Source organism: Salvelinus sp. IW2-2015, unplaced genomic scaffold (assembly GCF_002910315.2).
Source record: "Salvelinus sp. IW2-2015 unplaced genomic scaffold, ASM291031v2 Un_scaffold86, whole genome shotgun sequence".
In the NCBI taxonomy this organism is placed as follows: domain Eukaryota; kingdom Metazoa; phylum Chordata; class Actinopteri; order Salmoniformes; family Salmonidae; genus Salvelinus; species Salvelinus sp. IW2-2015.
Genome location: NW_019942515.1, coordinates 253,648 through 262,926, shown reverse-complemented (window position 1 = coordinate 262,926; position 9,279 = coordinate 253,648).

The following is a 9,279-nucleotide window of genomic DNA, read 5'->3' as shown; positions in this document are numbered from 1 at the left end:
CGTCATTGGTCATATCCGCGTATATCTTTGGCGCACATCAAGCAGTGAGGATAAACCGAGTTGGTAGAGATATACATTTTTTATATATTTTTTTATTTCACCTTTCTTTAACCAGGTAGGCTAGTTGAGAACAAGTTCTCATTTACAACTGCGACATGGCCAAGATAAAGCAAAGCAGTGCGAGAGGTCCGGACAGGCCCTCCGATTTGACACACTGAACTCTGTCTGAAAAGTAGTTGGTGAACCGGCCGAGGCAGTCATTTGAGAAACCAAGGCTGTTGAGTCTGCCGATAAGAATGTGGTGATTAACAGAGTCGAAAGCCTTGGCCAGGTCGATGAATACAGCTACACAGTATTGTCTCTTATTGATGGCGGTTATGATATCGTTTAGGACCTTGAGCGTGGCTGAGGTGCACCCATGACCAGCTCGGAAACCAGATTGCATAGCGGAGAAGGTACGGTGGGATTCGAAATGGTCAGTGATCTGTTTGTTAACTTAGCTTTCGAAGACCTTAGAAAGGCAGGGTAGGATAGATATAGGTCTGTAGCAGTTTGGGTCTAGAGTGTCTACCCCATTGAAGAGGGGGATGACCGCGGCAGCTTTCCAATCTTTGGGGATCTCAGATGATATGAAAGAGGTTGAACAGGCTAGTAATAGGGGTTGCAACAATTTCGGCAGATAATTTTAGAAAGAGAGGGTCCAGATTGTCTAGCCCGGTTGATTTGTAGAGCTCCAGATTTTGCAGCTCCTTCAGAACATCGGCTATCTGGATTTGGGTGAAGGAGAAATGGGGGAGGCTTGGGCAAGTTGCTGTGGGGGGTGCAGGGCTGTTGACCAGGGTAGGGGTAGCCAGGTGGAAAGCATGGTCAGCCGTAGAAAAATGCTTATTGAAATTCTCAATTATCATGGATTTATCGGTGATGACAGTGTTTCCTCAACTCAGTGCAGTGGCCAGCTGGGAGGTGGTGCTCTTATTCTCCATGGACTTTACACAGTGTCCCAGAACTTTTTGGAGTTTGTGCTACAGGATGCAAATTTCTGTTTGAAAAAGYTAGCCTTTGCTTTCCTAACTGCCTGTGTGTATTGGTCCCTAACTTCCCTAAAAAGTTGCATATCGCGGGGGCTATTCGATGTTAATGCAGTACGCCACAGAATGTTTTTGTGCTGGTCAAGGGCAGTCAGGTCTCGAGTGAACCAAGGGCTATATCTGTTCCTGGTTCAACATTTGCTGAATGGGGCATGCTTATTTAAGATGGTGAGGAAAGCACTTTTAAAGAATAACCAGGCATCTTCTACTGACAGAATGAGGTCAATATCCTACCAGGATACTCGGGCCAGGTCGATTAGAAAGGCATGCTCGCTGAAGTGTTTTAGAGAGCTTTTGACAGTGATGAGGGGTGGTCGTTTGACCGCAGACCCATTACGGATGCAGGCAATGTTCGCTGAGATCCTGGTTGAAGACAGCAGAGGTGTATTTGGAGGGCAGGTTGGTCAGGATGATATCTATGAGGGTGCCTGTGTTTACATATTTGGGGTTGTACCTGGTAGGTTCATTGATAATTTGTGTGAGATTGAGGGCATCAAGCTTAGATTGTAGGATGGCCGGGGTGTTAAGCATGTCCCAGTTTAGGTCACCTAACAGCACGAGCTCTGAAGAAAGATGGGGGCAATCAATTCACATATGGTGTCCAGGGCACAGCTGGGGACAGAAGGTGGTCTATAGCAAGCGGCAACGGTGAGAGACTTGTTTCTGGAAAGGTGGATTTTTAAAAGTAGAAGCTCGAATTGTTTGGGCACAGACCTGGATAGTATGACAGAACTCTGCAGTAGATTGCAACTCCGCCCCCTTTGGCAGTTCTATCTTGTCAGAAAATTTTATAGTTAGGAATGGAAATGTCAGGGTTTTTGGTGGTCTTCCTAAGCCAGGATTCAGACACGGCTAGGACAACCGGGTTGGCAGAGTGTGCTAAAGCAGTGAATAAAACAAATTTAGGGAGGAGGCTTCTAATGTTAACATGCATGAAACCAAGGCTTTTACGGTTACAGAAGGCAACAAATGAGAGCGCCTGGGGAATGGGAGTGGAGGTAGGCACCGCAGGGCCTGGATTATCCTCTACATCACCAGAGGAACAGAGGAGGAGTAGGATAAGGGTATGGCTAAAGGCTATAAGAACTGGTAGTCTAGTTCGGAACAGAGAGTAAAAGGAGCAGGTTTCTGGGCACGGTAGAATAGATTCAAGGCATAATGTACAGACAAAGGTATGGTAGGATGTGAATACAGTAGAGGTAAACCTATGCATTGAGTGAYGATGAGAGAGATATTGTCTCTAGAAACATAATTTAAACCAGGTGAGGTCACCTGTGTGGGAGGTGGAACTAAAGGGTTAKCTAAGGCGCATTGAGCAGGGCTAGAGACTCTACAGTGAAATAAGGCAATAATCACTAACCAAAACAGCAATGGACAAGGCCTATTGACATTAGGGAGAGGCATCCGTAGCCGAGTGATCATAGGGTCCAGTGAATAGCTCAGCGGGCTGGAGACACGGCAATTCAGACAGCTAGCAGGTCGGGGCTAGCAAGCTAGCAGAAGGGCCTTAAAGGAACGTCGCAACGGAAGAAGTCTGTTGTAGCCCCTCATGCTGTTACATCGGCAGACCAGTCGTGATGGATCAGCAGGGCTCCGTGTAGTAAAAGGGTCCAGGTCAATTGGCAAAATAGGTATAGTGGCCAAAGAAATGGTCCGATGGGCCTTTTCAGCTAACAGTCCGATATGCTCTAGACGGCTAGCAGGCAAGTAGATGGGCATTCAGGGGACATCGCGATGGAGGAGCCAGTTGACAAACCCCCTCGGGCAGATTACGTCGGTAGTCCAGTCGTGATGGATCGGCGGGGCTCCGTCTCGGCAGTAAAAGGGGTCCAGCCCAATTGGCAAAATAGGTATTGTAGCCCAAGGAGTGGCTGATGGACCTCTTCGGGCTATCCGGGAGATGGGCCTAGCAAAGGCTAGCTCCAGGCTAATTGGTTCTTGCTTCGGGACAGAGACGTTAGCCAGGAGTGGCCACTCGGATAGCAGCTAGCTAGCTGCGATGATCCAGGTGAAAATGTTCAGAGCATGCGGTAGGATACCGGAGGAAAATTTGGAGAAAAATAAGTCCGATATGCTCTGGTTTGAATCGCTCTGTGCAAACTGGCTTCTGTTGGGGGTTGCGGTTCAAAAGTAAAGAAAATAGCAGATCCATAGCACATTGGGTGAGGTGGATTGCAGAAGTTGAGGTTAAGAAAAATATATTTTTAAATATATGTGAAGAAAAAAGATATAGAGATATACACATGGGACACGACAAGACGAAGACAAAGACGTCTGACTGCTATGCCATCTTGGAAGAAAAGAAGCAGGGCTTGGCGAAGCAGGGCTTAACGTGACCATGCCCCCGAGTAGGGTACAGCCGAGTAGGGTACTCTCGTTACTCTCATGTTAAATTGCCTACTTTACTCCTAACCGACAATGGCTGTATTTTTTAAAATCATTCTATAAATATTTTAGATATGCTTGGTTGGCCATTTTTAACATACTTCCGTGCCGTCTTAACAACATCATACTTAAAAACACAAATTCTAAACGTAAAAATGTTAACATGAACAGATAGACGGTTGTACAGAATGTACAGCAAGATTATCAGCCAAAGAGACGATTCCAACTGACTTTCTTAACTAGCTAGCTAGCTAACCCTGCATTTAAGATGCCGATGAGTTGTTGTGTACCATTTTGTTTTAACAATAGTAGGAGAAAAATACCACCAAATTAAGTGTAATCAACTGCCCAAGTACCAGGTTAGAAGAACCTCATGGTTTCAGGCTATTAAGCCGCASTGAAAGCTGTGGGCTCTGGTTACTCAATATATGTGTGTGTTTGAAACACTTCATCACCGGTAAGTCGCTAGCTATGTATATTGCACAAAGCTTGCTAGTTCGCTTGTAGTAAGGACTAGTGAGCTGTGTTGTCCAAATATCACCTATGATATTCTTCTGCATTTGGATATTTATGCAAACCTGGAGATTCCACCAGTGTGGCGTAATAGCCTGAAACCATGAGGTTCTTCTAACCTGGTCCTTGGGCAGATGGGCAGACTGGTAACCCATCAGACTGTTAAACAGCCACCACTAACATTTAGCGGCCGCTGCCAACATACTGACTCAACTCCAGCCACTTTAATAATGGGAATTGATAGAAATTATGTAAAAATGTACCACTAGCCACTTTAAACAATGCCACTTAATATAATGTTTACATACCCTACATTACTCATCTCATATGTATATGTATATACTGCACTCTATATCATCTACTGCATCTTGCCATCTTTATGTAATACATGTATCACTAGCCACTTTAAACTATGCCACTTTATGTTTACATACCCTACATTACTCATCTCATATGTATATACTGTACTCTATACATCTACTGCATCTTGCCTATGCCGTTCTGTACCATCACTCATTCATATATCTTTATGTACATATTCTTTATCCCTTTACACTTGTGTATAAGGTAGTAGTTGTGGAATTGTTAGGTTAGATTACTTGTTGGTTATTACTGCATTGTCGGAACTAGAAGCACAAGCATTTCGCTACACTCGCATTAACATCTGCTAACCATGTGYATGTGACAAATAACATTTGATTTGATTTGATTTGATTCCTATTTGACTCAGCTGTGCCTCCTTGCCCGTCCAACATTTCCTCATATCCCACCCCTTCTAATGCGACTATCCCCGATGCTTCTCCCTCTTTTTCCCCTGTCCCGCTATAAAGATCCTCCCTGCAGGCAGTCACTGAGTCCGAGGTGCTAAAGGAGCATCTTAAACTTGACCCCCAAAAAACATCTGGGTCAGATGGTTTAGACCCTTTCTTCTTTAAGGTTTCTGCCCCTATCGTCGTAAAGCCTGTCTCCCCTTTCTCGGGAGGTTCCCATTGCTTGGAAGGCAGCCACAGTTCGTCCTTTATTTAAAGGGGGAGATCAGGCTGATCCTAACTGTTATAGGCCTATTTCTATTTTGCCCTGTTTACCAAAAGTGTTGGAAAAACTTGTCAGTAATCAACTGACTGGCTTTCTTGATGTCTATAGAATTCTCTCGGGTATGCAATCTGGTTTCCGCTCAGGTTATGGATGTATCACTGCAACCTTAAAGGTCCTCAATGATGTACCATTGCCCTTGATTCTAAGCAATATTGTGCTGCTATTATTATTGACTTGGGCAAAGCTTTTGATACGGTAGACCATTCCATTCTTGTGGGGCGGCTAAGGAGTATTGGTGTCTCYGAGTGGTCTTTGGCCTGGTTTGCTAACTACCTTTCTCAAAGAGTTCAGTGTATAAAGTCAGAAAATCTGCTGTCTCAGCCACTGCCTGTCACCAAGGGAGTACCCCAAAGTTCAATCTTAGGCCCCACGCTCTTCTCAATTTACATCAACAACATAGCTCAGGCAGGAGGAATCTCTCTCATCCATTTATATGCAGATGATACAGTCTTATACTCAGCTGGCCACTCCCCGGATTTTGTGTTAAATGCTCTACAACAAAGCTTTCTCTACCCTTAACCTTGTTCTAAACACCTCCAAAACAAAGGTCATGTGGTTTGGTAAGAAGAATGCCCCTCTTCTCACAGGTGTTACCTCTGAGGGTTTAGAGCTTGAGGTAGTCACCTCATACAAGTACTTGGGAGATTGGCTAGACAGTGCACTGTCCTTCTCTCAGCACATTTCAAAGCTGTAGGCTAATGTTAAATCAAGACTTGGTTCCCTCTATTGTAACCGCTCCTCTTTCACCCAAGCTGCCAAACTAACCGTGATTCAGATGACCATCCTACCCATGCTAGATTACGATCATTTATAGATCGTCAGGTAAGGGTACTCTCGAGCAGCTAGATGTTCTTTACCATTCGGCCATCAGATTTGCCACCAATGCTCCTTATAGGACACATCACTGCACTCTATGCTCTTCTGTAAACTTGTCATCTCTGTATACCCGTCGCAAGACCCACTGGTTGATGCTTATTTATAAAACCCTCTTAGGCCTCACTCCCCCCTATCTGAGATATCTACTGCAGCCCTCATTCTCCACATACAACACCCATTCTGCCAGTCACATTCTGTTAAAGGTCCCTAAAGCACACACATCCCTGGGTCGCTCCTCTTTTCAGTTCGCTGCAGCTAGCAACTGGAACGAGCTGCAACAAACACTCAAACTGGACAGTTTTATCTCAATCGCTTCATTCAAAGACTCAATCATGGACACTCTTACTGACAGTTGTGGCTGCTTTGTATGATGCATTGTTGTCTCTACCTTCTTGACTTTTGTGCTGTTGACTTTGCCCAATAATGTTTGTACCATGTTGTGTTTKTACCATGTTGTGTTGTCATGTTATGTTGTTGTCTTAAGTCTCTCTTTATGTAGTGTTGTGTCTCTCTTGTTGCAATGTGTGTTCTGTTCTATATTTATATTGTATTTAAAAATATATATATATAATAATCCCAGGGCCACATCCCCGCAGGAGGCCTTTTGTTAGGCCGTCATTGTAAATAAGAATTTGTTCTGACTTGCCTAGTTAAATGAAGGTTCAATAAAAATAAATGAAATAAAATATCGCCATAGGCTACTTGGGACATTGGTAGGATTGTCTCCCCCAGCTGGTCTACGGCAAGTTGAAAGGACATATAGTCAAGCGAAGGAGATTCAACTTTTCTATATACAGTTGAAGTCACAAGTTTAAGTACACTTAGGTTGGAGTCATTAAAACTCGTTTTTCAACTACTCCACATTTCTTGTTAACAAACTATAGTTTTGGCAAGTCGGTTAGGACATCTACTTTGTGCATGACAAGTAATTTTTCCAACAATTGTTTACAGACAGATTACTTGACTTATAATTCATTGTATCACAATTCTAGTGGGTCAGAAGTTTAATACACTATGTTGACTGTGCTTTTAAACAGCTTGGAAAATTCCAGAAAATGATGTCATGGCTTTAGAAGCTTCTGATAGGCTAATTGACATAATTTGAGTCAATTGGAGGTGTACGTGTGGATGTATTTCAAGGCCTACCTTCAAACTCAGTGCCTCTTTGCTTGACATCATGGGAAAATCAAAAGAAATCAGTTAAGACCTCAGAAAAAAATTGTAGACCTCCACAAGTCTGGTTCATCCTTGGGAGCAATTTCCAAATGCCTGAAGGTACCACGTTCATCTGTACAAGCAATAGCACGCAAGTATAAACACCATGGGACCACTTAGCCGTCATACCGCTCAGGAAGGAGACGTGTTCTGTCTCCTAGAGATGAACGTACTTTGGTGCGAAAAGTGCAAATCAATCACAGAACAGCAGCAAAGGACCTTGTGAAGATGCTGGAGGAAACAGGTACAAAAGTATCTATATCCACAGTAAAACGAGTCCTATATCGACATAACCTGAAAGGCCGCTCAGCAAGGAAGAAGCCACTGCTCCAAAACCGCCATAAAAAGCCAGACTACGGTTTGCAACTGCACATGGGGACAAAGATCGTACTTTTTGGAGAAATGTCCTCTGGTCTGATGAAACAAAAATATAACTTTTTAGCCATAATGACCATTGTTATGACTGGAGGAAAAAGGGGGAAGCTTGCAAGCCGAAGAACACCATCCCAACCGTGAAGCACAGGGGTGGCAGCATCATGTTGTGGGGGTGCTTTGCTGCAGGAGGGACTGGTGCACTTCACAAAATAGATGGCATCATGAGGCAGGGAAATTATGTGAATATGGATATATGTGGATATGGATATATTGAAGCAACATCAGTCAGGCAGTTAAAGCTTGGTCGCAAATGGGTCTTCCAAATGGACAATGACCCCAAGCATACTTCCAAAGTTGTGTCAAAATAGGTTAAGGACAACAAAGTCAAGGTATTGGAGTGGCCATCACAAAGCCCTGACCTCAATCCTATATAAAATGTATGGTCAGAACTGAAAAAGCGTGTGTGAGCAAGGAGGCCTACAAACCTGACTTGGTTACACCAGCTCTGTCAGGAAGAATGGGCCAAAATTCACCCAACTTATTGTGGGAAGCTTGTGGAAGGCTACCCAAAACGTTTGACCCAAGTKAAACAATTTAAAGGTAATGCTACCAAATACTAATTGAGTGTATGTAAACTTCTGACGAAATAAATAAAAGCTGAAATAAATCACTCTACTAATATTCTGACATTTCACATTCTTAATTATTCTGACATTTCTCATTCCCTCTTAAAACAGGGAATTTGTTACTAGGATTAAATGTCAGGAATTGTGTAAACTGAGTTTAAATGTATTTGGCTAAGGTGTATGTAAACTTCTGACTTCAACTGTATTTTTTTTGTTTGTCACTAATTAAGCTTCCTAAGTATTTCATATTTTTTTTGTGGTCCACTTAAATAATTGCTGTAGATCATGAGTTATTCTTTTTCCTATTGCCATTATTTCATGTTTTTCCTCGTTAATTTTAGCTGATCTGCTTTTTAGTGGTAAAATAAGGTTGTAACCAAGCTGAATCAGTGAAACATTTTGAGAAACGATCAACTCATGCTGCAACTCAAATAGTGATCATATATGGTTATAAACTGTAGATTAAGCATTTGCTCGTTTGTGCTAGGCTAACTTTACCTTGATAGTAATCCAGTTTTCGTTAAATTTCGGAACTCCCCCGTAAAATCTGAGTTTGGGCATCGACGTCACCAATGCAGTTGGTGACGTAGACATGCAAGACATGCAAAACTACAAATCCCTGCAAGCTCCTGCACGTCATCGCTCGCTGACACCTTTGCTAAAAGTTATTGTTTCGATATAAAACTTGCACAAGACCGTTCACTGAATTGTCCATTTAAAGAAATGTAACCAATTTATTCATTACTACATTTAGCTAACATTATATAGTTAATCCAGAGATGCCTACATTTGCCTTGATTCTTCAGTCTCGTTCAGATCATCATGGCAATTGTAGTTCTTTATGATAGCCACATTAGTAGCTAATTATCATTTCATTTTTGGGGGATAAATACAGGCCAATACAGGTTATCAAAACATGCCAGTGTAAGCCTACATGAAACAGCCCTAATTTGAAGTGTTTCTAAAATCCCCTATAGCTGACCAAGGAGCTAATGAAATGTAACATTCTGAAAAATGTATGTAAAAACGTGTGAGATGAAAATGGACAAAACAAAGGGTGTGAAATGTGTAGGCCCACTGAGTGGACATTCTGAACCTTGTTTGAG